The sequence below is a fragment of the Myotis yumanensis genome, unplaced genomic scaffold, assembly GCF_028538775.1.
Source record: "Myotis yumanensis isolate MYYU_CA2020_CCGP unplaced genomic scaffold, mMyoYum1.0.hap1 SCAF_5, whole genome shotgun sequence".
Lineage (NCBI taxonomy): Eukaryota > Metazoa > Chordata > Mammalia > Chiroptera > Vespertilionidae > Myotis > Myotis yumanensis.
Window position 1 is genome coordinate 69,439,736 of NW_027223756.1, and position 21,386 is coordinate 69,461,121.

At 35.2% G+C, this 21,386-nt stretch overlaps 1 protein-coding gene across 1 annotated transcript in view; it reads left to right on the top strand.

Annotated features, from left to right (window-relative positions):
- Positions 1–21,386, top strand: part of GALNTL6 (polypeptide N-acetylgalactosaminyltransferase like 6) — a 944,384-nt gene that overhangs the window by 43,043 nt on the left and 879,955 nt on the right. The window lies entirely within an intron of this gene.

Sequence of the window (21,386 nt, forward strand, 5' to 3'; positions counted from 1 at the left end):
CTACCCTTAGGCTTGATCCACTCACCAGAAGGATACATGGGACTCAGAAAAAGCTGTTGCACTCAGTTTATTACAACAAAAGGCTACAGATTCAAGTGAGCAAAGGGATCAGGCACATGGGGCGAAGTCTAGGAAGAAAGGAGTACAAGTGTCCGGGTGTCCCCTCCCAGTCAGTTTGTACAAGGACTCACTCTCTTCTCCCAACAATGGTGTGTGACAACACAAGTGAAGTATCATCACTTACCTGAGTCTTGGTGACCACAATGAGGGGTCTGTCACCTACTCCTGCAGTGACTGCATGACTGACCTCCACTACTCAGACTCCAGCCCCATGGCTACCTCTCTCTTACTCTCTCTTGTCCCCACCCCCTTCCAATACAGGCATCCACCAGAAATCACATCATTGTGATACATTTATCTAGTGATATTGGTACAGCACGGCCCCTGGTCTCAGGCATACCAAAAAAACATACTCTTATGAGGTGTAATATTCCAAGGACTCCAAGGTTATACCCAAGGGGCCGAAGAGAGCCATTTCTTGGATTAAGTAAGATTTAAGCAACTCAGGCCTCCTGGTCAGCTCTTTCCTGCCCATTTGGTAAAACTATTATTGGATTAAATAATCCACAGTAACAATTTCACCACATATTGGGTACATAGAGTGTGTCAAGCCCTATTTAAACATTACCACTTTTTTTCCAATAAAAACACTATTAAACTCATTTACTGATGAGGAAGATGAGAATCAGACAGCTTAACTTCCCCATACCACATGGCTGACAAGTATTAGAGCTGGTATTGGAACAATGTCCTATGTGATTTCATAGTCTTGTGATTTCCCCAATCCCATCCACCAAACACTTGAGAAAATTAGGCGTTTGTAGTCTATAGGGAAATATCCTGTAAAAGGAAAGGAACTGGAATCAAGCACTGCAATATATATTGTCATTGCTTTGCTTTAAGCATCCCTGCCACCCAACTTTAATCATCATTCTTTTAGGCTTGCTCGGTTTGAAATAATCTTTATACTAAGGGGGAAAATGACTACCAGCAGAAAGGCTCGGTTTACTTTTAAACGTCTTAGCCCTTTTACTGCTTCTTTACATGGTCAATATATTTTAATGTGCACTAAACATTGGGAATGACACATAGCAAGTGTTTATTATACTGTCTTTCTTAACAGAAGGTTGAATTTTCTTCTGCCAATCAGGTAAATTATGGGTGGATATCGTTGATTCTCTGATGCTTGGTCTTGTCTTCATTAGGATGGGTCTATATTGGTTTTGTTCTTTGTTCTAGGATGTGAGCCTTTCTGACATTTCAAGCGAGTGTCTGAAGTGACCCAGTAGGGTCTCTCCAATCTGCTGAGCTAGAACTCCATTGTCTTTTATTGGGACAACCTCTGGTCCCTCCTCCATTGAGCTTTCAGCTCGTAGCCATAGTTCTGTAGTAGGCTTCTCACAGTATCACTCTGCACATATTCAGTTCATATCTCCTTTCATGGAGCCCCCGTGAAGACTTATGGACAACCCTTCTCTTGTGCAATATCCTGTCCCCCAAATTCCATTCATTTGTGAAGATTCAAATTCCAATCTTAACCACCCCCCCGCCCTGCTCTGCAAAAATGAACAGAGATCAGTGTCCCATTTTCTGGAAAGTGGCCCCAGATAAGAACCCAGGATCAAGGTAGGGTGCATATCCTCAGTTTTTCTTCCCTCAAAGATTGCATAGAGAAATTGTTTCTTGTTCAATGCTTCAATATCAGACTCATGAAATTATAGTCATTTACTGTGGGAAGGCCAGGCTAAGAACAGTCATTGTGCGAGTGCTGGAATTAGAAGTAAATAAAATAGTTTCATTGACATTTGTAACCTTGCACAATTTGACATCAATTTTCTTTTTTGATTAAAATCACTCCATTCACACCAGCCTAGTGTGTTTTCCATTTCTCAAATACTTTTGAAACTCAGTGCATTTAAGCTTCTCTTTTCTTGGAATGATATTTCACCTCTCTTCTATCAGTATGGTCTTACTAGGTTTTCAGACCAAAGTAAAGTGCTAACTCTGTGAAGCTCTTCCCAGCCACTCACTAAAATCCCGTGTCATTGATCTATATCATCCACAGAACTTCACAAGTTTTACCAGCATTTCTGTGTGAATCTGCCTTCCAAAATAATTATGAAACCTACAAGGAGAAATTTTCCTTTGCTCCTGTTTAGTAGCATTTACAATATTTTTGATGTTTTTTTTTTTGGCAGTGTGATATACAAAGTTGGATGGATTTTTGTCTGATGCTACTGCTTAATGGCCAGCACTGATAGTGGTGGCCATTGACTACTTAGTATGATCAGCTTTGTTAAATGCTTTGTTTGACTTATTTCGTGCGTTATTTCCAATGGCCTCATGTGGTAGGTAGTATATTCTCTATTGTACAGTTGAGAAATACTAAGTAAACACTAGTAGACATGGCATTGGGATTTGTTAATGCATGCACTATGAAACAGATTTTGATATTTTGATTAACTCTGTTTTATGTAAAAGAAAAATGTCTCAAAACCAATTTTGTAAGAATTCTTAGTGAATGTAAGATAATATGGGTTATTTCTAGAGCTGTCCTGGAGCTGCATGGAGGCAAAATAAGATACACAATTATATAAATCTCGTATAATAATAAAACAAATACTATAAATTGAAGTAAAAGCTGAATAAGTCTCATCTACCTTAGTCTGAAATAACCTGATAATTTAATAATTTGTTTTGGCAGTATTTCAGATTTCTATATTGGTGACATTTTTTATTAATCTTAGTAGTTGAAGTAACTTTAAGTCAACAAATAACGTTAGCAAAATATAGAAACAAGCAATCAAACCTCAAAAGAGTCATATTGTCAATGAAAGCCTAACTTGAAACCATGGGCAGAGCAATTTATTACTGAAAAAATAATCAGCCTCACAGAGTCCACCCAGGAGGTGTTTTAGTTAAAATTGTTTAATTTAATGCAAAACAGCATGCATTTTCTGAGCTGTAAATAAGAACTGTCCTTGTTAACATCTGGTATCGATAAACACATTTGTGTTCAGCAAGCAGAGGATCACTTTTGTGAATCACATATTTCCTTAGGCCCCAAGGCCTTCGGAGGCAACGAAGAGCTTGCATGATGATGACAATTTGATTGGATTCCAAGTTTTAACCAAATTTGGGATGATCATCCAAAATAGCCCTCAGTCTCTTTAATTTCACATTAGTCTTCTCAGTACTATAGTCTTGTGTCCCATTTGATTATCTTTTTCTGCTGGCTCTGCTGCCTCTAGTTCCCCAAATCCCACTGAGCCACCCCATGGCCCGCATTAGGCTCAGATTCTTTATTTGCTTACAATTTAGTTGCCACCTCAAAAGGGAGCAACCGCTGTTTCTCCACTTTCAGAACTTCAACACCAGTGTTCATAGAGGTTACTTCTCATGCATTCCAGTGTCCCTCACTGTTTCTCCCAGGGCTCCTTGGGCTCCTTGCCGACACAAGATTCTCACAGAGCTCCTTTAAGGGTGACCACAAATTCCATCTTTCTTTGATAATCAACATACAAATAAAAATGGTCTTTTTAGTTTTCCTTCTAAACAGAGAAGCTGGGCTGTCATAAATGTCATTGGGAGGAATGGGCTGCTGCAGAATATTGACCTGGGACAGCAGAACATATTTCATTTTACACCATCTATCAATTCCCACATGATGTTAAGTGAAGTTCAGAGTATGTCAAGCATGAATCAGTTTGTGACAGACGTTCATAGACAGTGACCAAGGGTAGCAGGCAGACCCGTCACGGCTGCACTGTCCAGTCTCAGAATCATGGCGGAGTTCAAACATATTTTGTTTTGCTTTGCTTTTTTGCCTTCTTTCATAGAGTAAAACCAGAAACTCTTGAAATTATGTAGTGTATGGTTCAAGTAAAATAATCGGGAAAACCCACTAACTCTTAACTAAGTTTAGCTGCCTTTTAGGTATTATGGTATTAGTGATGATGCTTTACTACAAACAGAACTGCTTTACCTCTTTTGTTCTTTTTTTTATAAAAAGCAAACGATCATGAATCAGGAAGAACTAATTTTAAATGAGAACAAAATAATAATTAAATACCCAGCTAATTTTGCGTACAACTTTTTGATGTGGGAAATGCACTAATAAAATTACTGCAAATTAGACATTGTAAGACAAGATAAACAGACAAAATGAGACATCTGTCTTAGTTTCAAAATGAAATAAATGCTCAAATTCATTGCCTCTCTCTTTTTGCATTCTTATGATACCCATAACATTAAACTACTTTGTATGTGAAGCAGTGGCCTATAGCAGAACTATTTATAATCCTTGATTGCTGTTTGTAATAGAACTAACAATTATAACATAGGCTAAATATGGGGTGTTCCAAAAATGTATCTACACACTTTTAATAATTATAAAGATGGTGCCTATTAAAATACATTTCATTTTCAAAATTGAACTTTCAGTTGTTAAATTGTGCATGCAGTTTTTCTGGATACGCTGTATTTATCAGTCACATGTATCTTTGCTACTATGCTATGATTTCAAGCTATGCTATTCATCGATAAGGAACCATCATGCAAACCTCGACACTCTTGAGAGTGACAGCGGTTACTACTTATGATCAGGTGGGGCAACAAACATAAACCTGGACTGTCTTGAGAAAACTGGGATAGGTAGTCACCTTGCAGCTTTGTATAATGGGGCTTCATTGTATTGACCTACTTCTGTTTTTAACAGTTTTGCTATTTTTTTCAATTTATGCAAAGATGCTAACAATAATGGAACTTCAAAGGCAGTCTACAGTTTCTACTCTGTCTTTTTATATTTTCTATCACTTTTTCTACCTTCTATTTTCAAATTTCAGAACTTGGAGTTCTTTGAGAGTGAAAATCATTGTCTTACTAGTAAATAGTCCTATCTTTTTTATACCAGTGACAGAAAATAACTCATTCAAATATATAGTATGATATATTATTATGTTATATATAACATATTAGATTTTTTTAAATATATTTTATTGATTTTTCACAGAGAAGAAGGAAGAGGGACAGAGAGTTAGAAACATCGATGAGAGAGATCGATCAGCTGCCTCCTGCACACCCCCCACTGGGGATGTGCCCGCAACCAAGGTACATGCCCTTGACCGGAATCGAACCTGGGACCCTTGAGTCCGCAGGCGGACGCTCTATCCACTGAGCCAAACCGGTTCGGCAACATATTAGATTTTTATATATTGCAGGATACTTTTATCAATATAGAAACAAAAATGTTTTCTAGTTTATGTCTCTGCTTGCTTTGGTAATTGATGCCATTGGAGTGTTGATTCAAACATACAGACATAGTTAATGGCTCGTGAAGAGAATTTCAAGGGAGGAAATGATGAACAAATCTAATACTTATTGAGAATTATTATGCACATGCAAAAAGCCAGTAATTTGTATTTATATCTCAATTTAGTTACCAAAATGATGCTTTGAAATAGGTATTATCGTAATTTCATTATGAAAACCTGAAGTTACAAAAATAGGTGTGCCACGTCACAGAGCTTTTCAGAAGTAGCACTGGGATATAAAACCAGGTTCTGATTCTCACAACTGCATTTTCTACATCTTTGTGTAGGTTGTCTGTATGTCATATATAGCTACCTCTAAACAATAAAATTAGTGATGGCATAACAACTCTAATCAGTATAACAATAGCCTTGAACATAATGATGCTATGAATATGTCTATTAAAATATGTTAGAGATGGAGTATGAACTAATTATTATAGCACATGAGAACATAATTGGAAAATTCATCAATTAATCAAGCAAAATATTGTTTCTTTCAACAATCAATTAATACCCTAATATCCACACTTTAATAAACTGTGCTTCCTGTTACCATAGAACCTACAATTTGATGAGGCAATATGATGAGCAAGTAATCTCTCCTAAATGTTGGCTTCAATCTCAGGGTTTCTCAGGAATTTGAAAAACAATTTCAACTATTTCAGTTAATAACAATGCATCATGGAAACTAAGTCCACAAGCTTTGGCAGCTCAGGAGACAGTAATAAACTTTTACCTGAAATCTCAGCTTAGCATGGAAGAACAGCTTATTTTCAGACAAATATTTTGTCAAATACTTTGTTAATGGGAAGGGTTATTTTATCCTGACGAAATTAAAGCACCCTTATTTTGTATTTACCTCATAGTAATAATTAACAAAACCTATTGAGCTCTATCCATACAGTGGTCCATTTGTTAGAAACTTGCTGTTGTAGAAAGGAACCAGTAACACCTTCCAAAACCACCCTCAAGTTGTGATGCCTTACATCTAGGACAGACATCATCAACTAGAAAGGCTCGGCCGCTCCCTTTAGACCAGAGCCGAATGCTTCTCATTAATATTTCCCTTGATTTCTTCAGATCTTTGGATTGTGTGTTTCTGACTGTGAAGCTCTATTGTTCAGCCTGCTCTCTCCCCTCTTAGTTATACCCTGTTAATGACTGTACTACAGCAGGGTTACTTTGTACGAATAATCAGATTCCATCTCTAAGTAGATCTCGGAGGATTGCCAGTAATGTGAGCTAGACGGTCGAGTTTTGTTTGTTGTTGAACTCTGAAACTGCCAGGCATGCGGAGGCTGAAGCCTGGGCAGGATGATCACACACCTGTCTTTACATCTTGTGAATCAGATGTGTGTTACTCCTTATACTGTTCCCACTGTAACATTGCATGTCAAGAAGCAGTTGAGAGGAAGGGATGTTAATTAACACACGAAACCTGAGAATAGGTCACCTAAAGGGTAGGTGAACGGATTAATTGGAACAGTGAGAACATTGTGTGTTCAAATTCAGAATTTTGCTGAAGCAGGCACAAAATAACAAGACAAGGAAGATGACAAAATATAGAGTGGGGAGAGACTCAGATGAAAGTAGAATTGGAAAGGGCAGAGCAGAAAATAAATGAAAGGTCAGTCCCTACAGAGCAGGTTATTTACAGAACCCAGATTAAAAAAACAATGCAGGGTTAGCATAAGAAATAACTACTGAAAAAGAGAGAGAAGGCTTCTTTTCCTCCCAAGGAGAAAATAATAGCTATTTGTTACCTAAAAATGAAAAACTCACAATAGTTCCAAGTGCACTTGTCCAATTTAACACCATTTTTGCAATGTAATTTTAAGTCCATGCAGACCAGTTTGTCAAAAGTGCCCTGTACTAAGCTGAAAATTAAAGCTCTTGTTCTTAATTTCATTTTCTATCTCAAGGAAATAGTATGAACAAGCCAAAATAGTTCTGTCTATGTATAGTCCTATTATGTAAGGACTTTCAAAGATCTTTATGATTGTTGACAGTTGTAAACAATCTACATTCTTTTGTAAAAAATATATATTTTTATTATTTTCAGAGAGAAGGGAGAGGGAGAGAGAGGGATAAAAACATCAAAGATGAGAGAGAATCACTGATTGCTGTCTCCTGCATGCCTCACACTGGGGACTGAGCCTGCAACCTGGGCATGTTACCTGACTGGGAATTGAATCATGACCTCCTGGTTCATAGGTCAACGCTCAACCACCGATCCATGCTGGCTGGGCAGCAATCTACATTCTTCAGCAGTTTCTCTCCTGACTATTGCCTTCTATCTTGTAGGCCAACAGTCTTTGACATGGTACAATTCTCTGCAGAGAAATTAGTCTATAAGGAGACATAATTCAATATTAACTCCATCTATAAACAATTGACCTAGACAATAGTTATAAATGTAAGGAATATTGTTTTTTATTCTGGAATTCTAATACAAACAATTTAAAATGAAAAAATATGTTTTGAATAATCTCTAAATGTTTTTAAAATAGTAATACAGTGTTGTTATATTAATAAGAGTTATCTATTTCTCATTTTAATAGTGATAAACATTTGTTACTTCAAGGAATTTAATAAATTATATCCATAAAATTTTACTGATTGCATACCTTTCCTTAGTGTAATTGGGTTAATAACACAAAGGTATAAGCTATAACTTCTGTATTTGAAGAGTTTACAATTGATTTAGGAAGATAGTTAACAAGCAGCAATTACAAATAACATAAGGCAGTTGGTCCTTACAAACATTCATAGTTTATACACAAAACCCTATAAATTCAAAAGAAAGGGAGATCAATGGGGATTATATTGATCAGAGCAAAATTGGTTAAAACACTAAATTGAAAGTTGTGCACTAAAGACCATTTAATTACAATAGGTGGCAATAAGAAAAAAGAATGGTGTAGAAAGATGAATGAAATCAAAGATGCAAGAGTGAACATGTTTCTCCTGAAACATGGGAGTGTGAAAATGATGGCATGAGGGTTTGGTAGTGCCAAATGTGTACAAATCTTCAAAATAGGTGGATGAATTAACAATAAAAATGAAATGTAGGGATTACTTCTAAATGTAGATTAAAAGTATCACTAAGCTAAATACACACTCTCACACACACACACACACATACACATTGCAAAGTGAGTTTGAGAGAAATCAATAGTCATGACTCCTCCAATCTCTCTAACTCCCTCTCCCCCAAACCCCAATTCTTTGGTGGGGATTTGGCATCTAACTCTGTCTCTTTCACATCATCTTTCTTCTTTCCCTTGGACAGCCATCCAAGGCAAGCTATCTATGTATCTATGTATCTAGGAGGAAGGTCCAAACCATGTGATAATGCAATATTAGCTAGTAGGTTGAGCTGTACATATGTTCAATGGATGATTAGGTTTTAGAAAATATGTTTCTATATGAATATTGCCTATTTTTCCAGGCTTCTCTCTTGCTAAAGAGGTCAAGAAAGGTAGCTTAATGTTGCCAAATGTTTCCATTTTTCCCCCAATTTCTGCTTTTGTGAAGCAAAAAGCTTCCTGGTTCCATCCTAGGAGTAGCTTCAAAGGGACTGAAATTAAGGACAATTTTTGTGTGTTTAGTATTACATAAAATCACATTCACTAGTTCCATATGTGGAGCAAAAACTAATAAATGCAAATGCTTTCTGTAATTGCTTTTTTCTCTGGAAAACAAATCCCTAACAATATAAATCTGACTTTTGAGAATTACTTTCCCTAATCTCCTTTGTTTTACCTTCTTACTCCACTGATACCATCTGTTGGTTTTTCCCCTCCTTAGACTTTGTGTCTTTTATTAGAAATATGTTAAATTTTTTTCTTGGGTATTCTTGCTAAGCCTCAATAAATAAACGTAATGTTCTTTTGATATATTAAAATTCTATGAATATGAAATTTTGACCATAGTTTTTTTTCATGTCCTTGTGTCCTCCCATTTTGATTATGATTTTCAGTATACTTAGTCTAACCTCACTCACTTTAATAAAACTAGAACTAATAATCAAAGCAGGACTAATATGCTAATGGGAAATAAAATTGTTTCAGGTAGTCTGATGGTTGTAGAAGGAGCTTCAATGAATGGACTATGGCATCAACCCTAAGAGTAAATTGGTAATGCTTTTGGTCATTTTGCAAAGCATTCATTTTGGAATCAGTCCTAGAATGCCACTTGTCAGTCTAGCTGCTTGAGTTCAACCCTAGATTTGTTTAGTTTAAGCTGTCATGTACTTAAAAAAAATAAACTTTAAAATTACATTTTAATGCCTTTGAGGGAACATGTCTTTTATCAGCTCACTGGCATGCCTACTCTTTATTGTTGCCCTACTCACTTGCCAGCCTGCTTCATTTATTTTAGGTAGAAAGTACAAAACATTTAAGAAATAAAAGCAAATAATAAACTGAATAATTGAGCTTATAGTGCATAAAAACACTTAAAAAACAAATTCAAAATGCATTTTCTAAAAACACCTGGTCATCATAAATTATACTTTTTTATCTGTGTTACTATTACATCAAAGTAGCCAGTCAGTTTAGTTAAGCCTGCTATAAAATGACCAACTAGTTAATTTACCTTTTCTATTTGGCTTCATGTAAAACTAATTATAGATAAAGAATTGGGTAAATGTGTGATTTTTCTCAAACCTGGATTGATTATATAAAAAACAATGCGTTTAAGTTTATAAACCAATAAGGGTTTTGTATTTCTTTCTTTTCTTTTAGTGTCATCATTCATTTTTAAAAATTTATTTTTATTGTTTAAAGATTTATACTTTGTATGGCCATGCATAGATAATTTAAGCATCTTTATAGTTTGGAAATATATTGCATTTATAACATGGGTTATATGGGCCCTGAAGGCTAGGGTACTTGGCAGATCATTTTTATGCAGCTCTTGGGGTTTAGAAGGACTAGATCAGAAGTTGTTTTGGTGAAGAGACCCAAGTTGCCAATAAATATGATGAAATAAATTATTCCATCACAAGGATTGTTAGGAAATACCATTGACTAAAAGAAGAGAGGCTACAGTAATAGAATCATATGGAATATCCTAGTTGAAATCTAGGAGAATTCAGATGCCATGATCCTTCCATGTGCATTGTAGGTGACAGGAAAGTCACAGAGATGTGATTTCCTCAAAGAATATCCAGGTTCCATTAAGTTAAAGAAATAAGAAAAATAGTCATTTAGCATCTACTGTATTTAGGCATAGTTTTAAAACCTCAGAATACTTAGATGACTGAGTCTCTCCTTTCCATGAACTTTATATAATTTAATGGAGAAAGAAACAAGAAAACAATCAGTAGAAAACTGAAGAATACACAAATGAAATCAGAACACAGAAGAAGGAACACTTAAAACTGGCTTATCAAGAATGGTTGGGGTATTTTTGTAAGACACATGTGAATATCACTTGTTTGAAAGTTGAGATATGAATAAAATTTTTCCAGGTGGACTTTTCAGTTAAAGGGAGAGGATGGAGGGTGGTGGAAAGATCATAGTAATTAATTCAGGCAAACAAAAAAGCATAGAGGTGTGTGAGCATGGTGTGTGAGGGAGCTAGTTTAGAATGGTTGAAAAATAAAATCCATGAGGTTTGGTGTAGAAGGAGCTGGACAAGTAGGTTGACATAAGATCATGAAGGACAAAAATTTAGGTTGATGCTATAGGCAATGGAAATTATTACAAATTTGGGGGGTGAATACCCACAATCTGACAAGTGGATTAGAAACCTCTTGTTGGCTACAAAGAGATGGCCAGACTGAAAAGGGAGAACTCTGTAAAAAGTATGAGGTTATAGGATTATATGTTGCTGTGACTCCCATGAAAAGTTTGGAATAGAATTTGATAATTTATTGGGGAAGGAGATAAAAAATGGGGACAGAGGGATAAATGAGTTATTAGGGCAGGAGCTGTGGATGACTGTCAGTGATATTAATGCATCTGCATTCTTCTAGGTTTCTCTTAGGATGGTCCACACAACTCTAATACTGTAGCCTTTCTCATTTTAGCCATGGCTATTTCCTGATAATCCTTGTGATGGACTAACTTATTTCATCACATTTATTGACAACGTGGTTCTCTTCACCAAAACAACTTCTGCTCTAGTTTTTCTAAACCCCCAAAGCTGCAGAAAGATGATCTGCCAAGTAGCCTAGCCTCACAGTGCTTATATCACCATATGCTACAAATGTAATATATTTCTAAAATTTAAGATGCTCAAATTATTACATCACCATAATATTGTTCTGAGTGTATTTTTGGTGATGTTGTTTCAAATACCATTTGGCTAGAGGCTGTCTTCTAGTGATGCTGGAATATCCTTAATTGTGAATAATTTCTTCTTATGAACAGAGGTCATTTGAAAGGAGAATAATATATAATAATGCTTTTATCTAAGGTTACTTGTTCTTCCTCACACTAGAGATTTTACTCCTTTTCAAACAATGAAAACATAGTTACTCATGACTACTTTTTACTCAATCACAAATGAGATCATGACTATACAGATGGGTAGCGGATTGGTGAATGACATGTATTTCTGGGGTTATTGATTTACTAATAAAGATTCTCTATAGGATTGAGAATAGAGATTTATTTTTATTAACTAGCCTACTTTCCATATTAATACAAATGTATTTGTCAAATAAGTATCTATTGCAGATTGTTTTTATCAATATAATGTTTTGTGACTATGTTTCAAAGACTTTCTTATGATTATAGCCTTTGCATATTAACCTCACCCTCCGTGAGAATTTATCAGTATTGCTCATATTATTATAGGAAACTGCTTCTTTAATAATCTCTGCTTATACTCAAAGTAAACTTCAAAGTAAAAAAAAGTATAAGAAAATATGGTGGGACACAGGAATTATTGACTTGCATAACTTTAAGGTCTAGTGACAGTGATAGCTTTAGGTGGATATTCATTCATTGATTCATATGCTAAGATCTGGGTATCCCTTCATTTCTCTACATAGTTGCATGGCAACCACTTATTATCAAAAGGGAGTTTTAATACTTATATTCATGCACAACCTAATTCAGAGGAATAAAAAGACTCCTCAGCTCAGATCTTTCTTGAAAACTTGATAAACATCTCAACTTTCAAAAATTGGTTGGTTGATCGTCCCCTCCTTGAATCTGTAAATGAGTTCTAGGGTGGGACAGGTGGATAGGAAGTTTGAATTGTCACAATCCAATCAAGTCCCATCAAAACCAGTGAAGTCTCACCCAAATCTAAATAAAGCCGAGGGAAGAGGATTTATGCAGTGTCCTAAAAAAATCCAGCTCTTACTTTGAAAAAGGAAAACATGGATTCCAAATAGTCACCAAAAACCAACCAAACAAAATTTCTGCATACAAGCTGAATATTAGTATCTATCAAAGAAGTCCATGCATGTATATGAAAATTACTCTCTATATTTTTTATTCCTCTGGCCAGGAGTTTATTTGAGCTAAAATATGCTAGTGCTTTATTTATTCTTTAGACCAGGCAAACTCTGTGATTATTAGACAGTTATTTGCCAAGAAATAAGCTGTTCGGTCTGAAGCATAAAACAAGGACATTTCTACTTGATCCATGCTTCAAAGCTTCAATACTTCATGTGATTAAAAAAAAAAGAGGTCCAAAGTTAATTGAGTCTTTAGAATTTAGCAGGTGTTAAATTTTACTAGACGTCAGTGGGCTACTCAATTAAAAAGAAACCTAAGAAACATGGCTTAAAAAATAGGAATGGACTTTGATTTACATCAAAGGTAGTATAAATTTTTTATAGCTAAGAACTAATGAAAAGTCCTCTGTTCAGTAAAATAGTTTGAAGTCAGGAACAGTTTTGAGATCATGAAGTAATAAGTTATCTGGCCTGAAAGACAAGTGGTTACAAGCATGACTTTAGTCTTTTATTGACAAAGCTATAGAATAACCAATTTTCTATCTTTGGATTTATGCCATTATTTTCCAGGAAACTATATATTTATGATAACTATACAAATTCAAAAGAGTAGTGAAGAACCTGGGAGTTTATGGACTGTCCTGCAGATAATGATATATATTAAATCAATCTAAACCAGTGGTTCCCAAACTTATTTGGCCTACCGCCCCCTTTCCAGAAAAAAATATTACTCAGCGCCCCCTGGAAATTAATTTTTTTAAAAATTTTAATAGCAATTAAACAGAAAGATATATGAATTAATGTTTCTACCTTTTTCGTAGAATATAGTAAAGAAAGGTGTAAATTAGAAACATTGAAGTTTGAAATTATGAAACTATTTATTGAACTCAGAATAGAAAGGTAATACAAAAAAAGTTAAAACAAATGCACCTGTGGCCATCACCGCCCCCCCCCCATAGCTGCAGCGCCCACCAGGGGGCGGTAGCGCCCACTTTGGGAATCACTGATCTAAACTGAATCTACAACAAAATCATCCCATTGAATGAAATTTGGTTTATGAAAGAATAGATCACTAAATTGCTACTTCTGAATTCAATCACATTGTTCTGACATTGCCTTATAATGATTTTAGTTCTGTCACTAATTTGGTTGTCTAAAGTGGTGAGAGAAAAATGAGTCACAATGAAAAAAAAAAGATAAACTTGCTTCTAGTGTCACTGCAATGTTGATATATTAACAAGATGGGGGGATTCCCTCTTGTGTTGCCAATTATGATTTTGAATAAGTTGCCATCATGAAAGTTTGTTGCCGAGCAGTTGTAATGAACAGGTGTGATATAAAAGTCAAGTCATTTTCTGTTGCTCACATAGGGTATGTTTTGCAAATATTCTATCACTTTTGGCAATGTAGAAGAATAAATGAACTAAGTGCTTTCCAGTACTTTGACAGTTAGCATATACTCCCAACTGTTCATGCTAGTGGAAAGTTAAGGAGGAAGACTTTGATTCATTTGAAATTAATTTAAAAAGTAATGTATGATTGTTGTTTTTAAAAATTACAGAAAGGCAGAACTACCCTGAAGCAAAAGTTAATACCGCTGTGTTCATTGTCACCTTGTTCAATTGCAACTCCATGTCCCTATTTAGAGGCTGTCAGTATCAATAGGCTAGATATAAACTTATAGCCCTTACCTATCATCTATCTATCTATCTATCATCTATCTATGTATCTATAATATTTTTTGGCCTGCAAAGTTATATGATGTTCACAAAAAACCTTTGTTTAATTGTATTAATTCTCTCCCCCTTAATGATATCAGCTCTAGTAGAAAATAAAAATGTTATTTTCTTTCTTTTTTAAATTCTAAAAAAAAATACTTGTCATGTCATTAACATTATCAGTGTTAACAGTGATTGGTTTAGAATTTAGTTTATAATGCTTTAGGCAAATGACATGCATGTTCTGTAGTTCCATTTTTCTGTCTGTTTTAAAAGAAATTAAGTTTCATGCTCACTCTCTCCTAAGAATATATGAGATAATGATTGATGAGTGAAGATAACCATGGAAAAACCTGCCATATGGTAATCTAATGCCAATGTTAAATTAAATGTTAAAGAAGACCTTCCAGTTATTTTATGGTAATAGGCATTATAATTATTCTTTGGCTTTAGTAGTTCTAATTTTCACTTTTAATACTAATTTTTATTATTATTAATATAACATATCTTGTCATAAGAACTTAATATCAAACAAATATAATATATAGTCAAATTCTCTGTAGATTTAGGTAATGTAAGATTCTAAAGAAAGATTAGGAGTTGCCATCACAGAAGTTGTCAAAGCACCACTACTAAAAGACAAACGAGGCATGATAACCATTTTAAAAGTTTATTTGTGTAAAAATTAATTCAAATTAGACAGCGTCCTATATAACAAATAGAAAGGAGCTCCAAGGATTTGTAACACATGAAAGACTTTTATGGGCAGAAAGGAGCAGGAGCAAGGAAGTTATACTTGGTAAAAAAAAAGTGGGTTGATTATTACTGTATGTTGGGTATATTACTAACTAGTGTTGGTCAGATAATTTCTTTTCTTTTTCTTTTCTTTTTTTAAATCCTCTCTTGAGGATATATATTTTTCCATTGATCTTCAGAGAGAGAGAGAGAGAGAGAGAGAGAGTGGAAGGGAGGGAGGAGAGGGAGTGAGAGCAAGAGAGAGAAACATTGATGTGAAAGAGACATATCCAACGGTTGCCTTCTGCAAGCTCGCAGCTGGGACCAGCATACCAGGGCCAAACCTGCAACCGAGGTATGTGCCCTTGACTGGGAATTGAACCCTTGAATTTTAGGTCCTGGGGCCCACACTCTAACTGATCGAATCATTTCTAATAGACTGCTTTCAGATTATATTCATGGGAGACCCAAAATTATAGTTGTCTTAGTTTGGTGACGTGGAACTTAAGAGACTTTATTTGGGATCTGTTGTTTTATTTTAACACTACTAATATGATTTATTAAAGGTGGTTATTTTTGAAATCCTCACCTGAGGATATGGATATGTTGATTGATTTAAGAAAGAGAGAAAGAAGGGCAGAGAGAGAGAGAGAAAGAGAGAGATCAATTTGTTGCTTCCCATGTGCTCCCCAACCCTGGATGAAACTCACAATATAGTTATGTTCCTTGACTGATAATTGAACCCCTAATCTTATAATCGATCCCCTAATCTCTTTGTTGTAGGGGAGGAAGCTCCAACAAGCTGAGCCACCTGGCCAGAACCAGACTTTTTTTTTTTCTGCTACTCATATCTTTCTATTATATCTTTTTGCTGCTAAATAACTACATTTATCATCATTAGCATAAAATCTACATTTTGGTTCCACTTCTCCAGGTCCTTCTAGCCAGCTACTCCTGTTCCTGAAGCCTTTCCCCTACCTTAGGCCTATTTATCCTCTGTTGTCAGCTGACAGCAAAAACTTATAAAAGTGATTTCCTGACACAGCATATGCTCTATAAATGTGATGGTAAGTGCTTGGTGAGCCAATCAGTATGTGTCTCTTAGCATATGCTGCTCATCTCAGTTACACTATTTCTTGTTAGACAATTCAACTTAGCTTGTGATTTCTTATCTTCCTTAGTCATCCAGGCCATCCCTGTTTTTTCCTCATTATCTTAGATTTTATAGGCAATGCTGCATGTTCTCTTTTTGAACTAGCCAGTGATTTAGACTTTGCTTTAATATTACTACTAAACATGACAGAACACTCCTTTTTTAAAATTTTTCACCTGTTTATACCTAAATTGTTTCTGAGTTTCAGAACCTTACCTAGGAATGTGGTTTGGAGTCTCACATTCTTTTGCCTGTGGGTTATTTGGAAGACCTCTGAGAATTACCTGAAGTATGGGGAGCATGCCCACCGCTTCAATAATTTATCCACATCCATAAAGGATAGGGATTTCTGCTGAAGGGGGCACTGTCTGCTCTCTTTATCCATGTGTCCACACTCCTTCCCTCCCGCCCTTGCCCTTCTTCCCTTCAATTCCCTCCCCCCCTCTTTCTACCCAAAGAGTTTGGGGTTGAAACTAAACTGGGACACATATCATCATTATATTTTCCCAAATAGCTATTTTAAATGATTCAGATATACACTTACTTCATGTTGATGATGCTCAATATTCCCCCTTGGGTGAAACAGTCTGATGTATATTAAGACTGTCACTAAGAATTGTTCATGTATAATTTATAGTCACAATTAAAAAGCATTTTTAACCACGTGTCACAACAAAGTGACAACTAAATTAGACTGTGATTTGCTTTCCCATGTGCTGCCTCTTGATTTAGTGTCACTCTAGAGAAATTGACAAACAGCCGTGTAGAGTTAGACAGGGGTCTTAGTTAAGGTGTTCATTCTCCATGTGTGAATGAGGGGATAGGGAGCTGGTAAACATTTCTAACAGGAATACAATTTAAATTTTGAATATCTAGAACAATGGAAAAGTATCCCTTTCAGTAATCATGATTTTGATAGGCAGATAAATTTGTTTATTCACATTTATGGTATAGTTTCAAATTAAAATGAATAAGTAACTGTAGATATCCTCACACACAAATCCCTCTTTTAAATATGAAGAACCCAAAGCTCTTTGATTCAAGGGACAAGCTTGGTACTGGATTACCAAAAATAAATTGAAGTGTGCACACTGAATTAAACAATTTAATAAAACCTCATTCAAGTGAATTCAAAGGGCACATTGTCAGACCACGGGGTGACAAAGTTCCAAGGGATTTGTGAGCTTATTTAGGGTGAATCTGCAAAAGACTGATTTTTATCTTAGAAATTTCAACAATAAAGCAAGGTATATAAATTAATGGCCAATGATACAAGACATGGGAGTACAATAACGATCCCATAGAGATCATATGACTAGATAGAAACAATAATATGAGTAGGGAGAAGAAATTGAGAGCAAGAGAGCAATATAAAAATGTTTAAAAGACTTTAAGGTTAATTAACTCGCATCAAAGGTGCCAACTTTACTCAATATAGGTAGTTTTTTCAACAAATGGTGATTAGAAAACTGATATCCATATGAAAAGTAAGGAACCTCACCTTTATCTTATTTATATATAAAAATTAACTTGAAATACATTGTAGAATAAAAAACTATAACTATAAAATTTCAAGAACACGACAGTGTAAGAATCTTTGTGACATTGGGTTAGGCAAGATTTCTTTGAAAAAAACATAGACACACAACATAAAAGCAATGAATAAAAGGATTTTACCACAGTTAAAAATCTATTTTTCTTTGATAATTCACAGTTTAAGAGATAAAAATGCAAGCCACAGACTAGGAAAACACATTAAAAATACATGACAAAAGACTTATTTCAAATATATAAATAAGACTTAAAACTCAACAATAAGAAGACAGACAACCCAATTAAGAAACTGGAAAGTTTTGAACAGATACTTCACAAAATGATATAGAAAAGCAAATAAACATCTGAAAAGCTGATCACCATCACTATTCATCAGTGAAATGCATTTTGTTTTGATAAATTTTATTCTATTGTTTAAAGTATTACAAATAGTAGTACAAATGTCAGCTTCCCCCCCCCCATTAACCTTCCTCCGGCCTCCCCTACCCCCTGACACATGCCCTCCTCCCCTCTCCACCCCCCAGTGTCTTGCATCCATTGGTTATGCTTCTATGCATACATACAGGTCCTTTGGTTGATCTCTTACCTCCCAACCCTCCCCAGCCTTCCCACTGTAGTTTGACAGTCTGTTCGATGCTTTTCTGCCTCTGTATCTATTTTTGTTTATCAGTTTATAATGGTCTTTATTATCCATAAATGAGTGAGATCATGTGGTATTTTTCTTTCACTGACTGGCTTATTTCACTTAGCATAATGCTCGGCCACTGTGAAAACAATATGGTGTTTCGTCAAAAAATTAAAAATGGAACTGCCATTTGACCCAGTAATACCACTTCTAGGAATATATCCCAAGAAAACAGAAACACCAATCAGAAAGGATATATGCACCCTATGTTCACAGCAGCACAATTTACAATAGCTAAGGTTTGGAAATAGCCTAAGTGCCCATCAGCAGATGAGTGGATTAGAAAACTGTGGTACATCTACACTGGAATACTATGCTGCTGTAAAAAAGAAGGTACTCTTACCATTTGCAACAGCATGGATGGAACTGGAGAGCATTATGCTAAGTGAAATGCATTTTAAATTATAGTGACATATCCACTAGAATTGCTGAAATACAAAGACTGTACTAAGTGCTGGTGACAATGTGGAGAAAATGGAATTCTCATGTTGCTGATAGGAATACAAAGAGAGACAGCCACATTGAAAAATTGTTTAGTACTTAAACATACACTTGCTATATGATCCAGCAATCCCACTCAAGGTATTCACCCAAGATAAACGAAAATATATATCTAGAGAAAGATGTTGTGAATGTCCCTAGGACCATTATTCAGAGTAACTGACAACTAGAAACACAAATAGTCATCAACCATTGAATGATAAGATGTTTTGGTTATATTTATATTATCGAATATTAATTAGCAATAAAAAGGAACAAAGTATGGTATATGGACAACTTGCAGATTTCTCAAAAGCATTACCCTATGTAAAGTAAGAAGAAGAAAGATTAAACACTCTGTTATCCCAATTATATGACTTTTTAGAAAAGGCAAACGTATAAGTATAGAAATCAAGTCAATGGTTGTCTGGAGCTGGGTATTTAGAGAAGAAATTGAGTGCAAGATACACAAGGAAATTGTTGGGCTGCTAGAATGTTCAATATCTTAATTGTGATGGTAGTTATATAATATACAGTTACCAAAACTGTTCACTTAAAAGAGGAAATATTAGAGTATGTAAATTATATTATAACTAGAGGCCCAGTGCACAGATTCGTGCACCAGTGGGGTCCCTCGGCATGGCCTGTGGGGATTGGGCCAAAACTGGCAGTCCAATGCTGCCTGCCACTCCTGCCGGGCTCTCCTGCTCATCTGGGCCCCACTGTGCCTGCTGCAGGCTAGTGCCCAGTCAGTCCCGATCAGGAGAGGCGCGCATCATCACAGCAGCTCACCAGACTTGAGCCCTGGTCTGGCACCCATTGGTCAGCTGAGCTGCGCTCCCTCTGTGGGAGCACACTGACCACCAGGGGGCAGCTCCTGCACATCATAGCAACCAGTCAACTGGTTGTTCGGTCATTCCGTCATTTGGTCGCTTAGACTGTTTTATATATAGATATATCTATAAAAAATAAAAGGAAATTATAAAATAAATATGGATCTTAAGAGAGAAAGTGATTAAATGGGCGCAGGATTTTTTTCTTCACTGATAAAAGTAATTTATTGGAGCAACTGGAAAGAATGGTACTCATGCTATTCCTAGCCATGTAGAGTTCAGTTATGGAGCTGTTTTGTTGGTTTTTGTTTTTTCAATATGATCTCATTTTGTTGAAATATTTCTACATTTACCATAATAATTTTAAAGGTTTTCAAATAAAGATATGCTTGACCTTAAAATATTACTAACAATGAATTGGCATCATGTACTTAGCTTTGAAATAAATGCATTTCTTCAGAATCTGTTCTGCACAACAGTCAAAATAGTACCAGTTTGAACTTTGTATCAGCTGTGCATATGTGTATATATATAAATAACTGACAGCAATATTATTAGTAAAGTGTTCCTGAATAACTGTTTTATGTTCAGGAACCTGTCATAGTACAAAGAGGGCAAGCAATTAAGTCTCAATATAATTTTTTTTAAGTCAAACAGTATAAATACAGTGACTATATTTAAGAAATTTATATTATTTTAATTTCTGATATTTTACGAAGGGAAATTGTATATTTTTTGGTACTGGTATTTAAATATTTGAAATAAATATATTTTCATTTCATGATGAACACATGTTCAATCATTTAAGAAATGAAAGATGTTTCAGTAGATTACACATCTCTTGAAACTGAATTCAAAGGTAATTATCAGTGAAAAGTGACTCTTTTTATTACTCACAACATTAGATACTAGTAAGAGTTGCCAACCTTAGTTACTCCTACAACCAGAAGCATTTTAAAAACATGTTTCTGTCCTTACTCAACTTTTAAATCTTTTGGTTACATTATGGCTCTGTGTATTTATGGAGTTTTTCTTGTATCAGTGAACCAAAAACCCTCCTTTGTATCAAATAAGCTATGGGTCTGGAAATAAAATTAGAAAACTAATAAAAGTGGAGATGTCAGGGCTCTTGCCATTTTCATAGCAGCAGGAAAATCCTTTATTTGATGTATCATAGTCTAGTACTGCTGTTATGAAAATAGATAACAAAATTTATATTACAAATTCCATTTTGAGAAAACATAGCTTAGACACATTTTTTTTTAATTCACCAGTTAGAAATTAGCACATCAGGCTCTATTCATGTAATTAAGTCACATATTTGTGCATTACATACACACAGAATAAAGAGGAAACACGGAATGTGAGGAATTTAAATTTGAGAACTCTATTATTCAGATAACATCTGCTAATATTTAGACATCGTCATATTCCAA